The following is an 18923-nucleotide window of genomic DNA, read 5'->3' as shown; positions in this document are numbered from 1 at the left end:
GTCAGTGCAACCTATCAGAATTTGGAAATGTTGAAAGATCTAGAGATGCAGAGAAGTGCTTCTCCAAGACCTAGTAACAACAACATTACTGAATGGTAGGCTCCTCCCATGCACTTTCACAAGTTGAATTGGGATGCAGCAGTGGACAGAACAAGAGCTAGAATGGGGATTGGCATAGTAGTCAGAAACTGTGAAGGGAAAATAGTTGTTGCAATGAGAAGGAGCCAATGCATGTTTCCTTTTTCTTCTCTAGCTGAAGCATATGGGGCACTGCAAGCAGTTTGTTTTGCACTGGATTTGGGCATTACCAAGGTTATTGTTGAAGGGGACTCTTTACAAACAGTCGAAGCTTTGAAAAAAGAAGAGGATCAACTGACCTATTTTGGCATGTTTGTTTCTGAAGCCAAGATGAAACTTAGGAGTTTTGTTAATTGGAATGTTACTCATGTTAAAAGGAGTGGCAATGTGGTAGCTCATGTTTTGGCAAAAGATGCCTTAGTCAATTCTGATGTAATGATTACTATGGAGGAAATTCCTTCATGTATTTCAGATTTGATATAATGGTATAAGTTTTAAAGCTTTCTTTCAAAAAAAAAAAAAAAAAAGTATAGATTACAGTTTACTTATATGCTATATACTATACTAACTTTATCGATCACTAGCTATATAAATAGATTACTATACTAATTATATATAGATTATTATACTAAAAGTATAGATTACTATATAGACCACTATAGTGTGTGTGTATATATATATATTACTAAGTATACGCTTACAAAGATGTATGCAATACTTCTTTCTTTCTTCTCATGTACAGTTGCCTTAATTAGCATGATTTAGGTTATGAGCATCGCATTAAAAGTTTGCATTGAGAAATAGGGCAATTGCAAATTAGTGCATCGACAATTAACCCATTGTATTGTACAATCTAGCTAGCTTCTTTGTTGACAAGACCAGAGAGAAGTTCTCTCTCTCTAAAAAGAAAAATTCTACTTATTATCTCTTACATCGTATACTAACATGTGATTTATCATTTTATTTAAAAACACATATAATGATGTATAAATTATATATATTTAAATAGAAAGATAAAAATGATAAATTATATAATGGTGTGTCGTGTATATATAGATGGTAAATAACATTTCTCCTCTGAAAAATCACCACTATATACCGACAAGCCACCTTAGGGAGAAACGGAGGTTGCAGCTTCCTCAAGCAACGAAGATAGTTTGTAGGGGTCGTGGCGGGTGCACTGCTTCTCATTTAAAGATATAAATATAACATTTGAATCTCATTGCATTAGATATTAGGTTGACAATATTCACGAACAATATTAATTAATGTAGTGAAATATAATCATTAAATATATCTTTCTTGCAGAAAGTATTAAGTAATTAAGAAAACCTTCACCCAAATCGATATATATAGCGCCTAAAGGCCGCACATAGTACTGCAGGTACTAATATTTAAAATTTTAAATATTTATTTATTTTAAATATTTTCTCTAAAAATAGTTTTCTCTAGTAATTTTCTCTAGTAATTTACAATGTTCTCATATCTTTTAATATTTACAATATCTCTCCATCTTCAATATCATCATCATCCGAAAAGTGATATAATATATCAAACAAATATCATCAATAGTGATGGAATCTGAAAATAGTTTTAATAAAAAGAACACCGTGTCAAAGTCGCATTTAATATTTTAGATTACTACATCCACTCAACTTTCTTCGGCAATTATGCCGGTAATAGAACTCGGTTTGGGTATCCCCAAGAGCCCATAAGGGAAAAATGTCTCTAAATGCTGCGTAATTTAGTCCACCATACCTATAAAACACTCCTATAATTTCCTGCACGTTGGCGTATTAAATATAACATCCATTAGGAAAGATAAAACAAAGTAAATATAAGTGCTGAATGTCAAATAAAACATGAAATTAGTGTTAGTACCTGTAGAGGAAAGTCACCATCTTTAGTTTGGGAATCGATCAATACCCTTACTCCACGATGAATTGGAGTTGGATCTGTCTCGGCCTGAATTTAAATAATTAAAAAATATTCACAATCTATGTGAAGTTGTACAGAATTGTACAAAAAAGTAAAAAGAAAACAAATCAATGAAGAGATGTATTCTGGATTGAAAAAATTCTTTTTCATTTCGATACTTATCTCTGTACAAAATGACTCTATTTATACACTTGAAATTGATCAATAATACTTATCAACTATTGACATCTGGCTTAACTAATTTAATTGTCAAGCCTTCTGTTTGGCTATTTGAGACTTTAACTCTAATTCATCTATTAGATTCTGGATATTCTAACACCCCCCTCAAGATGAGAATGAATATTTATCATTTCCATCTTGCTAATAAGATGATGAAAGTTGAGACACCCGAAAGGTTTGGTTAGTATATCTGTCAATTGATACTTGGAAGGAATGTGGATGATTTTTATCAAACCCTCTTGCAATTTCTCTCTAACTAGATGACAATCTAGCTGTATATGTTTTGTTCTTTCATGATGTACTAGGTTGGAAGCAATTTCTGAAGCAGGTTTGCTATCTGTGCATAGTAATGCAGCTTGAGAATGCTTTACCTTCAAATCAGCCAACAAATAAAACAACCATTGAAGCTCACAGGTTGTAGTGGCTAAAGCTCTATATTCAGCTTCTGCCAAGGACCTACTTACAGTAGGTTGCTTCTTTGATTTCCAAGATACAAGAGAATTTCTAATAAAAACTGTAAAACCAGTAACACGTCTTCTAGTGTCAATACATCCACCCCAATCACTATCGGAATATGCCTTTAAATGCAAATCAAATGAAGCCTTTAGGAATAAGCCTTGACCTGGTGTTGCCTTAATGTATCAAAGGACTCTCTCTGCAGCTTGTAAGTGCATAGTGTGAGGATTAGACATAAACTGACTGAGAGCTTGTACTGCATATGCTAAGTCTGGTCTTGTGATTGTTAGATAAAGAAGTCTGCCAATGAGTCTCCTATAGGATGCAGGATCAGATAATAAAGGACTTGGATCATTAGTAGTGAGTTTCAGATTTGATTCCATAGGGAAGCCAACTAGTTTAGAGCCAGAGAAACCACTGTCTTCCAACACATGTAGAGCATACTTCCGTTGGCATAAAGCAATACCTTTGGCTGATCTTGCTACTTCAATGCCTAAAAATATTTTAGCTCACCCAAATCTTTTATAGTAAAAGATTCATGAAGAAACCTTTTCACAGTAGTTATTTCTTCAAGATTATTGGAAGCTATTATAACATCATCAACATATATTAATAAAGCCATAAAACTTGTTGATGTTTGTCTGATAAAAAGGCTTGAATATGACTTTGCTTGGCTGAAACCAAAAATTTAGTAAAGATGAAGACAGCTTTGAGAACCACTGCCTTGAAGCTTGTTTCAGACCATATAAACTCTTTTTGAGTTTACAAACCCGAGGGTCATTTGGAGTTGAAAATCCTGGTGGCAATTGCATATAAACCTCCTCATTTAAGTCTCCATGCAAGAAGACATTATTTACATCAAGCTGATGTAAATGCCATTGTTTAACTGCTGCAATAGCAAGAAGAACTCTAACTGTTGTCATCTTTGCAACAGGAGAATATGTGTCAAAAAAATCAAGCCCCTCTTGTTGACTATAGCCCTTGGCTACTAGTCTAGCTTTGTACCATTCAACACTTCCATCTGCCTTAAATTTCACTCTATATACCCACTTACAACCTATAGCAGTTTTTTTTGGAGGCAAAATTGCAAGATCCCAAGTTTTATTATGTTCAAGAGCTTTAATTTCATCAGTCATGACAGTTTGCCAATGAGGAATTGAGCTGGCTTGTTTGTAAGTTTTGGGTTCAAAAGTGGATGAAATAGCAGTAATGAAAGCTTTGTATTTAGATGACAATTTGGAATCAGATAAGAAGGAGAATATAGAATGAGGCTTACCAAATAAAGAATAGTTTGAAGGTGCTTGAGTTGCTAAAGAAATCTTAGTCATATTACCACAATAGTAATTCTGCAAGTATTTAAGTAAATGCTTAGTTCTTTCAAACCTTCTAAGACTATTAGTATTATTGTTTACAGCAATTGGATTTTCAGGAATTGAAGATTCCTGAACAGAAGTTGTAAAATGTGAATTTGTAGAAACAGAAGTTATAGAAACTGTCTTGTCTGGAATGCAGAAGATTGGTTCATATATTTGGGGAAAATCTAGAAAAACAAAAGGTGTATGAGTTTTATCTGGAATAGAGGGAAATGTAGATTCATGAAAAACTACATTTCGAGATACAAAAGTTTTGAGAGTGGCTAAGTCAAGTACTTTGTACACTTTTATGTTTGGTGGATAACCAAGAAAAAGACATTTTGTGGCTCTTGGTTGAAATTTGCCTCGGTTGCTTGTGATTGTACTAGCAAAACATAAACAAGCAAAGACTTTGAAGTAGTTGTAGTTTGGTGGCTTTTGAAATAAAAGATGGTATGGTGTTTGATTATTTAGAATGGATGATGGAGTACGACTTATCAGATGTGTGGCTGCTAATACACAATCTGTCCAATATGATAAAGGTAGTTTTGACTGAAACATGAGAGATCTAGCTACATTCAATAGGTGTTGCTGTTTTCTTTCAACCCTTCCATTTTGTTCAGGTGTTTCAACACATGATAATTGATGAATAATGCCATGCTCTTGATAGAAAGCAGGCATATTAAAATTTTGGCCATTATCTGATCTAAGAGTTTGAATATTAGTGTTGAAATGAGTATGAACATAAGCTAGAAAGTTGGTAAGAATTGCTCGAGTTTCTATTTTGGTTTTCATTAAAAATAACCAAGTGAATCTTGTGTAATCATCAACAATAGTAAGAAAGAATCTATAACTAGAATATGAAGGAATAGAAAAGGGTCCCCAAATATCGATGTGAACCAATTGAAAGGCTTTATTTGATTGATTGTTTGATACAGGAAAGGGTAGCTTTTTCTGTTTAGCTAATGGGTAAATCTCACAGACATTATTGTGAGTAGCCTTTACAGAAGAATCAGAACTATTTATGAGTTGTATTTTTGTATTTGGAATATGGCCTAAACGAAAATGCCATAGATCAGAATTAACAGTACAAGATTCAACTAAAGAACTAGAAGGTAAACCAATTGAACTTGAAAGCATTTCATTATTTGCTTGAGCAGATGGTTTTTGAAGATGGTATAGACCAGATTGAACTTCAGCAAGCCCAATCATCCTCCATTTGCTGAGGTCCTGCAGGATACATTTGGATTGAAGAAAAAATAATCCAATTGAATTGTCATTAGTTAATCTCGATGCAGAAACAAGATTGATGTTGAAGGATGGAACATAAAGAGCATTGTGTAAAATGATATCAAGAGAAAATTTGACAAATCCAGTGAAGATAATTGGAACTGTTTGGACATTTGGTAAATGAACCTTGGAAGGTGTTTTAGGCAAAACAATTGAATCGAATAGAAGAGGAGAACAGATCATATGATCTGTTGCTCCTGTATCAAGAATCCAAGTGAATTGATTCTTTGATAAAGAAACTGTATTACAAGAAAAGGAAATACCTGAAGTAGATGCAACATTAGCAGTTGCATTAGAATTTATGTTTGAGTTGGAAAGGTTATTTGCAAGAGTGCGCAGATTTTGTATTTGCTCTTCAAAGAAAATTATGTTGGGATTGCTTGAATTTTGTTCCAAAATAGTAGTATTATTTGCAGTGGGCAATTTTTGAAAATTCGTGGCTGCAATTGGTGTAGAATTGAATCTTTTTCCTCTTGGGCCCTTCCATCTAGGAGGATATCCAATTAACTGAAAACATTTATCAACAAGGTGACCCGAATAACCACAATGAGAGCAAATTGCATCAGACTTTCCTTTCTGCTTTGTGAATCAAGTGCTATTTGTTGAAACTGCTCTTGATGATTGTTCAACAACCATTGCTTGTGAATCAATGGAAATACCAATAGCATTAGTCAAAGACCTTTGGCTCTCTTCTTGTAAAAGTAAAGAAAACACTCTGCTCATTGATGGTAAAGGAGATTGAAGCAATAGTTAACTTCTGACTGCAGAATAAGAGTCATGAAGACCCACAAGAAACTCCATTACATAATCTGATTGTTGTCAATCTGTCAGATTCTTCAAAATATTACATGAACAATGATCAAGATTCCCACATCTGCAACTGGGAATTGGTCTGTAGCTGATGTATTCATCCCATAAAGCCTTGAATTCACTGAAATATTCAGTGACAGATTTCAAGTTTTGAGAGATAGAGCTTAAAGATTTCTCCAAAGAGAAAACCCTTGGTCCATCACTTCGAAGATATCTAACTCTTAGTTCTTCCCAGATATCAAAGGCATTTGTAAAATAAAGAAGACTACCACGGATTTCTTTGGCAATTGAATTCATGAGCCAAGATAGAACAAGATTGTTGGCTCTTTGCCAAGCAACACGAAGATTAAGGATCATTAGTTATAGGTTGAACCAAAGATCCATCAACAAAGGCAATTTTATTTTTCACTGTTAGAGCAATTGACATAGATTGACTCCATGCAATGTAATTCTCACCAGTGAATATCTCGGAAACCAGAAGTACACCAAGATTATCAGACGGATGCAAGTAGTAGCAGCTGGATGAATCATCAGAAAGATTCTGTACAGAGGCATTTGATGAAGGAGTGTGTGCCATAGAAGAGTTTTCCTCAAGATTATCAGACATTGTAAAGCAAGAAAGATCAAGAAAGCAGCGGAAAAGTGTTTATTCTCAATGATACCATGTGAAGTTGTATAGAAAAGTAAAAAGAAAACAGATCAATGACGAGATGTATTCTGGATTGAAAAAATTATCTTTCATTTCAATATTTATCTCTGTACAAAATGACTCTATTTATACACTTTAAATTGATCAATAATACTAATCAACTATTGACATCTGGCATAACTAATTTAACTATCAAGCCTTCTGTTTGGCTACTTGAGACTTTAACTCTAATTCATCTATTAGATTTTGGATATTCCAACAATCTACAAGACAAAGGGGTGTAATTAATATTGGTTTTTCCAAGAGCATGCGTAGTTGCCATAAAATATCAGTACCTCTCAAACTTCGAGTGATTCAATGTATACTTACATACTTCAAACTATGCTCACTGACATTTTTTTAAAAGAAAGAAATTCAAAATCTGAAAACTTTTTGTGCTGATTGTTAACGCCTAAAATCGGCACAACAGACATGAGGGAGAGAGAAATCTATTCCCGGCCCGCTAAGGTGGTTTGAGCCTCAATCAGTGTGGTGTGGAGCCCCCAATGGTGGTACAGTACGACTCTATGGTGTCTGTGCATACATTCTTGACAGTGAACAGTAAATAAATATTGAGAAAATAAAGAGAGATAGACATGGTACTAGGCCTACGTTCACAGGGGTTTGGGGAGGTTGGGAGGGTCCACTATAATAAGCTTGTTTTACAAATTTTCATGGTCTCTCATCCTCACTGTACAATAGATATCAGATGATTATCTTCTTATGGAGATCTTGTTGTGAGAGCTCCTATCGTGAGGTTGAATAAGCCTTCCAAGAGAAGTCTGGCCAAAAGTTCTTGAAGTCGTATCGTCCCCCCCTCTTACTTTATGTCCCATCCCCTTTCGTTTATGTCACTTCCCTCATTTTCCTCCTAACACCCTTCTCGCTTAGCCATTTTTCTCTTTCTTTCCTTTCTCTTTCTTCACTCTTGATGAGTCTTTCCCTTGGGTTGGGCCAAGAAAACACTATAGGCCTGGTATATTTTGTCACTTACACTGATAATATAATATATATATATATATATATATATATATATATACACACACAAACACACACACGAATAGCTAGGTCTTTATGGTGTGATATTTCCTGATCTTTCCACAAAGAATTTTACTTTTTTATGTAAATCTGGTCATCAATGAGAAAATTATAGCCTTAGTTATAACCTGTCTTGCGTCAATGAGTGTTAACACAGCCCATGCAGTTTGGACAACATTTTCTCACGGGTTGCCTAGCTTCTATATTCATCCATACCTGTTTCACATTAAATAAACTCAATTTCATGACCCTTTTTCGGGTATGGCTTGATCTGAAACAAATTGTTCATACCTTGTTGTGGCTTGATAGGAAACTCTCTCCCCATAGGCCAACATTTGGTAACTGCTTTGATATAAAAAACTCACAAGCTTTTCGTAATGCTGCACAGTTTTTGTAGTTTCTTCCGCAAGCAATCAATCCTGCTATAGCAAACCATGTACCATAGAGAAATATGATTTGGGAAAAACGTATGATTAATTACCATGAGGCCATCAGTTTCTTGCACATCTTGAATGTATTGAGCCGCCTTCGAAATGCTACTGTCTATCTCCATCCTTCGGTTCTTGGGATAGAGTTTCCTTAAGAGTGCAAGTTCTTGAAATGTTGACGATCGAAGTGCACTCTACATACCTATATATAAGGGCGAAAACTCTGATGTTAGGATGAAAATACGACAAATACTAAGGAAACATATAATTACTTTTTCTTCTTGTAGTGCAATTGTATAGATAAGTGATAGGTTTTTAATCTTAGGTTTAACATCTTTTGTAGGCCCAAGGCCTTGTTTGGCAACAGAGATGTTCTTATCTAATCTCAAAACTTCTCACATTTTTTTCCCAAACATCACTAAAACATAAACTACTTTTCAGTTCTAAATTTTCAAATTTTTAATCTAATCATTAGTACCTAATCAATCTCCAAACAAAAAAAATCTATAGAAATTTCCCAAACTTCAAAACAAAACACAAAAAATCATACAACTTTTTCAAATTTGAAACAAAAATAACATTAAAAAAATATAACCAAACAATTTTTTAACCTTATAATATTTTTACTCAAAATGTTCTCTCCCATTTCTCAAAATTAAAGCATCTTAACTCAAGCAATTTCATTACTATTTACAAAACTCTCACAATTTCTTATCTCATCTCACTACTCTTAAAAATAAAATTAGGCACCGTTCATTTTTTTTAAAAGAATTAAGGATAACTTTGAAAAATATTTCAACCTATGAAGCCTTTATAAAATCGTGCGCTTTACACAATTCTTGCCTATACTCCTCATTTAGATCACGAGTTAGAATAGCTTGAATAGCAAAAACAGCAACCCAAGTCTAACAACCCAAGCTTTGCATCACACAAGTCAGGCATCATTCCTTACATTTCGTGTAGAAGATAAAATCTTCAAATGTTGGGTTCAGGGTTGAGTACTATTGAGTAATGATTTAAGTATACAGTAATTGTAAAGGACTTGTTTTTCACTACCAACCACTCGAACGACCTGCAAAGTTAGAGAACTAATGTCAATATATAATATCTCAATAATATTTAAGAGAATTTTTGTTACCTTTGTGTACCATTTATAGAGATGCACAGGGAGTCTTTGGGAAGTCAATAACCATATGTTCCCTGCATTTATCTCTAATTATCCCTTAACAAAGGAGGAGGAGATAACTGCTCTAATGTATAGGAGTTATCCATCTTAGGATAACTGCCTTCATCTTTGCATAATCACTTTGCGAATGATGTTGCCCCTTGTTGATATCATGCTCCCGTGGGCCCTTGGGTTGTAGGCCTTGTAGGTCAAAATGGCAATATGGGTCTGCTTATAGGTCTGGTAGCAAGAAGACCCAAATATCCCCTCCAGTTATCTTGCTAATTTTCTTTGTGTCAACACATAGGAAATTCAATAGTTTCGCTCCTTATACGCCCATGTGATATTCCTACCCCACCGGCTTGCAATAGGTAATCAGTTAGCCAGATTTCGACCTTTCCTACCCCGTCTGAGGGTCCATGCGTGATAATGTATGGGCTTAAGTTCAAACCTATTCTTGAAAACGTAACCCATGTTAACCATAGACGTTCACGCTAATTTAACATCCTTTATTTGGAAGAAATGGAAATTGTCACCAACCTTTCGGATTTCCAAGAACCCTCATGATTACCCTTCCTAATCTTTCTTGATTCACTTACTATTGTCCGTACTCCTTCTTTTTGCACTTATTCTTCCTTCTATCTTTTCTTCTCCCTACTCGAGCCCTCTACTAGTGTCAACTTCAAGAACTTATTTTTCTCACAATGGCTAGCCATGGTTCTTCCCATACTCCTATCCATTCTTTCAACCCAACTCCGGCGAGGGGCTCTCCTTCCCATATCATTGAATCTTCCTTTAGTCGAATCACTGCCTCTTTTGAGGGTTTTTCTTGGCATTCCACCCTATCTGAGCGGGATTTGGTGAAGCTTAGGTCCACTTATCGAATCTCAGATTCGATGAAACTTTCCTTTCCTAGGGCGAGATGTACTGACGAAGAAGGGTTCACAGGCGATGTGGCCCTTACAATGAGTGCCTTGACGCATGGGTTGCAATTCCCTTTCTATCCATGACGTTTTGGATTTCTTGTGGTTAGCCCCCGCCCAGCTTCATGCGCACGCCTGTGTTCTTTTGTGTTTGTACGTAGGTTTTTGCATGGTTTTGGAGCCCTTGGGGGATACTTACCTAGATTTGACAGTGAAAGAATTTCTAGCATTCTACAGGGTGAAGCCATTGTCGGGCAACATTTGTAGTTTTCAATGCCAAGCAGTGGCAAAACAAATTATTTTTTGTTTCCGGTAGTAACTGGGAGTATCCCGTCAATGAGATGAATCTTCGAGACTACCCAGTCTGTGCTAATTGGGGAAGGGTTAAGCTTCTCTAGTAAGGGAAGACCTCCATGCCCGTTTGTTTGCACCGCGGGTTAGACTCGACACTGGTGGCTAACTGTTAGGGGTGGTGGGGTCATTTGACCTCCACGCCCATTTGTTTGTACTGTGAGTTAAATTCGACACTAGTGGCTAACTGTTGGGGGGTCGTGGGGTCTTTTGACTTCTACACCCGTTTGTTTGCACCGCGAGTTAGACTTGACACTGGCAGCTAACTGTTGGGGGTCGTGAAGTCTTTTGACCTACATGTCCATTTTTTTGCACTGCGAGTTAAACTCGACACTGGTGGCTAATTGCTAAGGGTTGAGGGGTCTTTTGATCTCCACGCTTGTTTGTTTGCACCTTGAGTTAGACTCGACACTGGCGGCTAACTGTTGGGGAGTCGTGAGGTCTTTTGACCTACATGTCCGTTTGTTTGCACTACGAGTTAGACTCGACACTGGTGGCTAATTGCTGGGGGTTGAGGGGCCTTTCAACCTCCACGCTCGTTTGTTTGCACCTTGAGTTAGACTCGATACTGGTGGCTAACTGCTAGGGGTTGTGGGATCTTTTGACCTCCACACTCATTTGTTTTGCATCGGGTGTTAAACTCGACACTGGTGGCTAAAAGCTCGGGGGTCGTGGGGTCTTTTGACCTCTACGTCCATTTGTTTGCACCGCTAGTTTGACTCGACACTGGTTGCTAACTGTTGGGCGTCTGAGGTCTTTTGACCTCCATGCCCATTTGTTTGCACCATGAGTTGGACTCGGCATTGGTGGCTAACTGTTGCGGGGTTGTGGGGTCTTTTGACCTCCACGCTCACTTGTTTGTGCTGCGAATTAGACTCGACACTGGTGGCCAATTGTTGGGGGGTCATAGGGTCTTTTCACCTCCACGCTCATTTGTTTTCACCACGAGTTAGACTCGATACTGGTGGCTAACTTGAATCTCCATCTGCTTTATTGATTTGTATTTTGTTAAAAACATACATTCTTGAAAAGTGAAAAATAAATTCTTTAAAATAACTTCCTAGGGATAAAACATTTTCAAGTATTCTACGTTCCATGGGTGTTGCAACTCATTTCCTTGACTGTCATTGAGGCGGTAGGAGCCTGGCTTGTTGCACGCTATGACTATGTAGGGGCCTTCCCATCGTGGGCCAAGCTTTCACTCGCCCTGGATTGTCATGCATCTCCCTAAGCACTAGGTCGCCAACTCTGAAAGATCTGGGCTTGACCCATTGGTTGAAGTAGTGCTCAGCCTTCCTTTTGTTGAGGATATTTTGGACTTCCGCCTCCTCTCTCACTTCCTCTAATAGATCGAGATGCTCTTCAAGCATTTCTTGTTGTCTACTGGGTTGAAGTGACTGGTTTGGGGTGTTCGCAAGCCAACTTCTACAGGGGCGACCGCTTCACTCCCGAAGGCCAAAGTGAAAGGCGTTTCCTTATTGGGGTTCTTCCACCCATTCTCCTTTCTTATCACTGAGTTTCTTTTTTAATATTCCCAGCAAGGATTTGTTCGCTGATTCTGCTTGTCTGTTTGCCTGTGGGTGCCTAGACAACGAGTATTTTACTTGGATGCCCAACTCTCGGGACTATTCTTTATAATAATATGAGTCGAATTGCTTCCTATTGTAGGAGATTATGTTGTTGGGGATGCCAAACCTACACACGATATTCTTCCACAGCAACTTAGTCACGACCTTCGCTGTGATAGTCGCGAGGGGCTGCTTTTACCCATTTCATGAAATAGTCTACTGCCATGATTATATGCTTTATCCCTCCTTCCCCTATGGGGAAGGGCCGACCAAGTCAACTTCCTATTGGGCAAAGGGCCACAAGGCAGTGATAGAGAGTAGTTTTTTCTGTGAATAGTGCGGGACTAGGGCGTTGATTTGGCATTGTGTATATTTCTTTGAGAAAGTCTTCGCATCTCTTAAGGCGTTGGGCCAATAGTATCCTGCCCTAAGAGCTTTCCTTGCCAAGGCCTTTTGCCCAAGTGGTTGCCACAGATGCCTTCGTGCATCTCCGCCAAGATATATCGTGCTTCCTTAGGTGAGATGCACCTTAGTAAGGGAGCCAAAAAACCCTTCTTATATAGGACTCCATCAATTTTGATGAACCGCACTGTTTTCCTTCTGATTTTCCTTGTTGCCTCCTTCCCTTGCAAAAGCTTGTCGGCTTCTAAGTATTCCATATCACTTTGGCCCACTCTAGCCCTGAGGGCCTACCTGATTCACATGGTTTCCAATTGCTGAAACTTCAATCACCTTCTTCTGTACTTCCCATGACATCTCTACATCCTCCTATACAGAGGCGGCCTTGGCCAGCCTATCGGTTATTGTGTTATTCGCCCTCGGGACCTATTCTAATTTGAAGTAAGCACACTGGTCGTGGATCACTAATACCTGGTTTAAGTACTTTTTAAAAATTTTCCCCTTTCATGGCATAGGCTCCAGTCACTTAGTTCACAAGTATCTAGGAGCCAGCTTTTGCTTCGACCTCATTGGCACTAAGAGTCTTGGCGATTGAAAGTTCTGTTATTAAGGCCTTGTACTCTGCTTTGTTGTTAGTAGTCTTGAAAGCGAGTGTGGTCATATAATAGTCTTCATGTCCTGTCTCCCCAATGATATAAATCCCGATACTTCCTCCCTTTTGGCAGGCTGACCCGTCGACAAATACCATCCAGGGTCGGGCAGTAGGTGCTACTTCAACATTTGCTGGAACATTGGTGAACTCAATGACAAAGTCTGCTAATGCTTGCCTTTTAACTGCACTTCTGAGCATGCAGTCAAGGTCGAATTCACTTAGCTCTATCGACCACGCGACTTGTCTTCTTAAGCTGTCCAGCTTCTACAGTATCTTCCCAAGGGGTGTTTCGTCAGTACCTTAATGGGGTTGGTTTGGAAGTACAGCTGCAACCTCCTGGCGACTGTTACTAGTGCAAATGCTAGCATTTCCATTCCCGGATACCTAGCCTCGTCGCCTTTCATCGCACGACTCGTGCAGCAGATTGGAGCCTATGTTATGCCTTCATCTTTGCAAAATACTGCTGAAACGGCGTGATGGAATACTGTGAAGTACACGTGCAGGATGTCCACCAGGTAGAGCTGTTTTAGTAGGGGAGGATTGGCCAGGTACTGCTTCAATTCCTCGAAGACTCGGTCGCAATCCTCATTCCATGGATGTGTCTTCCTCAAGACCCTAAAGAAACGTAAGCACTTGTCCGTGGACCTTGATACAAACCTATTTAAGGGGCTATCCTTCCCGCCAGTCGCTGGGCATCATTGATCCTCTGTGGCAGCGCCATGTTCAAGATGGCGTTAATCTTCTCAGTGTTCGCCTCAGTGCCTCGCTCTAACACTATAAATCCCAAAAACTTGCTCAAGTTGACCCTAAAAGGGCACTTAGTAGGGTTCAACTTCATTTTGTACTTGCATAGCACTGCAGAAGATTCTCTAAGGTCCACTAAGAGCTGCACCGGTTCCTCGCTCTTCACCAGCAAGTCGTCAACGTATACCTACATGGTCTTGCCAATCTGGCCCTTGAACATTTGATTTACTAACCTCTAATATGTGGCCCGAGCATTTTTCAACCCAAAGGGCATTACTCGGTAACGGTAAAGGCCTCTATCGGTGATGAATGTCGTCTCCTCCTCATTCGTCTTGTTCATTCGAATCTGACTGTACCCTAAATATGCATCCATGAAACTTAGAACTTTGTGCCCCGTGGTAGCATCTACAATGACATCAGTCCATGGAAGCGGAAACTGTCCTTTGGGTAGGCTTTATTTAAGTCGAGGAAGTCCACACATATTCTCCACTTCCCATTTGTTTTTTACCAGTACCATGTTGGAGAGTCATTTTGGATAGTAAGTCTCTTATAAACCCCGCTGCTAACAGACGGTCTATTTCTTTAGTTATGGTAGTGCAGTTCTCTGTACTAAAAGACTTTCTTTTTTGGCATACCTTTTTTGCCTCTAGGTTGACACATAAGTTGTGTTCTATGATTGCATTGTCGATTACCGTCATCCATTCCCTGCATTTATCTCTAATTATCCCTTAACAAAGGACAATGAGATAACTGCTCTAATTTATAGGGGTTATCCATCTCATGATAATTGCCTTCATCTTGGGGCGTTATCACCTTGCCAATGATGTTGCTCCCCTTGTTGATATCATGCTCCCCTGGGTCCTTGGGCTGTGGGCCTTGTAGGTCAAAATGGCGAACTAGACTTGCTTATGGGCCTGGTAGGAAGAGGACCCAAATATCCCTCTAGTAATGATTTAAGCCATCTTGATCTGCAACCCAATAGTAGTCTAGAAGTTTGGCTAAATGGAGCTTGTATGCCTCCGAATTTGGATCTTCAACCCAGCGGGCCATCATACACAACACCTTTTAAAAGAAAACAATTAACTTTAGAAAATTTATATAGTTCTTTCTTAACACATGCAACAAATATTTTGCTCTAGAAAATGTGTTTTCATATTGATTGAATTGAAATATATGTACGAATTAATATTTACCTTTTCAACGCATCCAATGCATAGATATCTGTTCATCTCTGTTCATCTCGTGCCTTCTCTCTCAACATTGAAAAGGGCCAATGCTTCAGAAGAGATTCGGTTAAATGGAGAAGAAAACCCCAAACCAAATCTTGTATCAGAGGATGTGAATAATACTGATCCTCCTATATTAGTTATCAATAGCACTTTGAATGAGTTTTTATAGTTGTTTATCGATGGATAACCTCGGTTATGGCGGAGGATTATCTTGTTACAGATGAAATAGAGACCTTTGAAAGTCTATGATCTAGCTAGGCAGATTTGACGCAAAAAGAAAAGGAAAGACAAAAAAGATTAAGATTATTGTCTATCGTACAAACCTTTGCAATTGTATTCCTGGCTTTATTCCAGTTAACTAGATTGTATGGCTCGTTGTATAACTCTTTTCTTAGTGAATGAACCAACTCAGTAGTGATTGGACCCACGAACCTCTTTCCATATAATAAGACATTGGCATGTAAACTAAGCGAGCTTGGCATGACATTTTGCCTGCATTTTTTGTACAATTAAGGTGCAATTTTTTTTAAAAAAAAAAAAAAAGAAAAGAAAAACGAAGAAAGAGACATTTAGTCACAAAAGTTAACCGAACTCTGTGGATAATGGATTACATCCCAACCATTCATACGTTCCTAGTACCTATATACACATGATGAGATCAGGTGGCATTATTTGAGTTTTCACTTGACCAAAAAAAAAAAAAAAAAAGACAATTAATAAACTTCCTGTAGATCATTACAAATGTAATTTTGGAAATACAAATGAAATCAAGATATTAGCATAATCATTTAAAGTACAACATGGAGATTAACTTTTTTCAATTACATGCTATTTATTATACTTTTAACCATCATCGATCCTCTCAATATTCTTGGATGTGACATTAAGAGTACGTTTAGTTACTAAATTCATCTCAATTCATCACTATAATTTTTTCAAATTCTAATACAAAATATAATAAATAATTTAACTTTTTCAAATCTTAAAATAATAATAATATTAAAAAATAATATTCTAATAATATTTTATTATCTCAACTCAGTTCAATATTCAAATGCAACACCTAAATTATTACCAGACAAGTGAAGCATTAAAAACAGTTTTTCAATCATTTAACATCTTATTACGGGATGGTAAGAGGACGATGAATAAAATGATTAACATTACTCTTTTTTATAACTCAAACTAGTTAGATGTGATACTTCTATATGGAGTACTCCATATATTTTTCGCTAATTTTTGTTTTCACTCTAATAATTTCTTTCCTTTCCACAAGTGCTTTAATTTCATGTGTCAGCGAGCTGATAGGACCATCATTCATGAAAAACTAATAATGATTTTCTAGTTACTAACGTATCTGATTTAGTAAATAGAGTTATATAGTTGGAACTTCAAACAAATGTTCATACCGAGACCCATGCAAAACTTTCCCCATGATGGCAACCCCACTAAACCACCATGATCAAGGATCCATTTTCGAGCTCTAGCCATGGCCCTATCTTCACCATCTTCAGGCCCCTCTCCAAGTATCATCAAGGCAATATAGTTCAAACTTGAGCTAAACATTGTGCTGTGACCAACTATATGGAAACTCCGTCCTCTATTTTCGTTCTGTCCAACAAACACAAACAAATATGGATATTTTCTTTCTCAGAATAAACTTCCTATCCATTTTTGTTGGCAAAAAACAAGTAAAGTTGAACGTGAGATCAAACCAGAAGATTATACAAGTATCGGATAATTTCGATCCTGTGATTTAATGATAAAATACGACTTAGATCCCCAGTAATGTTCACACAACGGCGACATTACCTGCACGCATGTGGTAATAACATCGATATCAAATTAAATTAAGAAAATATCTTAGTTAAGATATTATATATGTTTATGGAAATTATATATTTAATTATACTTGGTGAAAGTTGGGAAAAAGGAAAAAAAATAAAACAAAGATTAAATTAACCAACCTTGTATTAAAAATTTAAAATTAAGGGTTTGATCAGAACGTACGTACGTACCAAGGGTGGAATGTAAAACAAGGAGCCAGCGAATTCAGCAGGCCAGTGGCCATCATGTGCCTAAAGGGATGAAAGGGAGCTTAGTGCACTTCTGAGTGTAGATGTCACTGTCTCATCTGTTATTTCCTCAGTTTCTTGCAAGTTCACTGGTGGTAGAATTGGCCCACTTTGATTTTTCTTCCTAACTTGTGAGTTCATGTAAAAGTTAACTCATCACAATTGGACTTTTCAAAATTCCATCCAGAGCGCACAAATTTCGTATGATTCCAACATTTTTTTGAAGTAAAAAAAATAAGTAATGACATTTGGGTTTGACATCAAGATAAAGGTCCCCTCAAGTTCAAATATGAATTTGAAGAATTCAAGTAGAAGATAGATAGACATGTAAAGTAAATCTTACATACAATACTATTTAATATTGTCCATATAGAGATTTGATCATTACGAAATGAGCAATAAATGTTGTAGGACGACTTACTTTATATATTTATGTCTATCTCTGTTACACTCGAGATTATTAAAGAGTAAAACAAGAATTTGGAGGATTTCTTTTTTCTTTTAACAACCCAACTCTGAAAATTACCTCTCTTCCATGCCCATATCAACTCTTTTTTTTTTCATAGCTGTATCAAACTCTTCACTTTCAACCAAATCAACCGTGTTTCTACAAGGCAATATAATTCCTTTTTTTCCCCGTACTTGTATCAAATTCTTCTCTTTCGATCAAATCAAACCTGTTTCTACATAATCTGTTTTCAGCCAGAATACTCATCAAAACCTTTAACAATCACAAAGTCCTGGCTTGCAACTGGAGGTGGAAAGATCAGGCTTTTGCTAAAATGAAATCAATTGAGTTTATGACGCATATTGTGTAGAAGGCTAAAGGTATCTAATGGACCAGGTACTTGGATTGTCATATTCTGGGAGATAGCAGAAATGTAAAAGCAAGCTTCATCTCTAAGCTAGCCAGTCTAGCTCGACTCTCCCTCTGCAGGTTGCTGGTTGACTCAATATTCCATAGATATGATCACATGTCCAATACTATATATATGGTATTCTAGAGACTACATGACAGTGATTAAGGTTACGTTTGGATGTTGAGTTGAGTTCATTTCTTTGTGAATAGTAGTAAGTTGAGTTAGACCAATATATAACCATCACTTATATAACCATCACTTAAATTGTCCTCTTGGTACACGTAAACATTGCTAGAATCAGATGCATCTTCTTCTAGCAATGGGTCCGTTGGAACATCATATACATTTCTATTTATCACTTTTTGCACTGCATACCAACTACCACCCAAGCCTGTGTTTTGTAGGTAAAACACCTGTGAAGCTTGGCACACCAAAACAAAGGCTTGTCCTTATACCATGTTCTGCTCATGTTGACACTCAATAGATGCTCGCCCACACATATCCCTCGTACGTGATCGGAATTGTCAAACCACGAGCACTTGAATAAGTAGACATGATGATATCCCATGTAATGTAATGCGAATATGTCAGTTACAACGCCATAAAACTTGACACTTTCTCCTTGATGTTCGCCATTAACCAAAACACCTAAATTTTGAG

The 18923-nt window shown here is 37.3% G+C and overlaps 1 pseudogene; it reads right to left on the bottom strand.

Annotated features, from left to right (window-relative positions):
• Window positions 1-1703: 1703 nt before the first annotated feature.
• Window positions 1704-17544, bottom strand: LOC121244290 (annotated as a pseudogene).
• Between the last annotated feature and the right edge of the window lie 1379 nt (window positions 17545-18923).

Source organism: Juglans microcarpa x Juglans regia, chromosome 8S (assembly GCF_004785595.1).
Source record: "Juglans microcarpa x Juglans regia isolate MS1-56 chromosome 8S, Jm3101_v1.0, whole genome shotgun sequence".
Taxonomy (NCBI): domain Eukaryota; kingdom Viridiplantae; phylum Streptophyta; class Magnoliopsida; order Fagales; family Juglandaceae; genus Juglans; species Juglans microcarpa x Juglans regia.
This window is presented reverse-complemented; position numbering and strand designations above follow the sequence as displayed.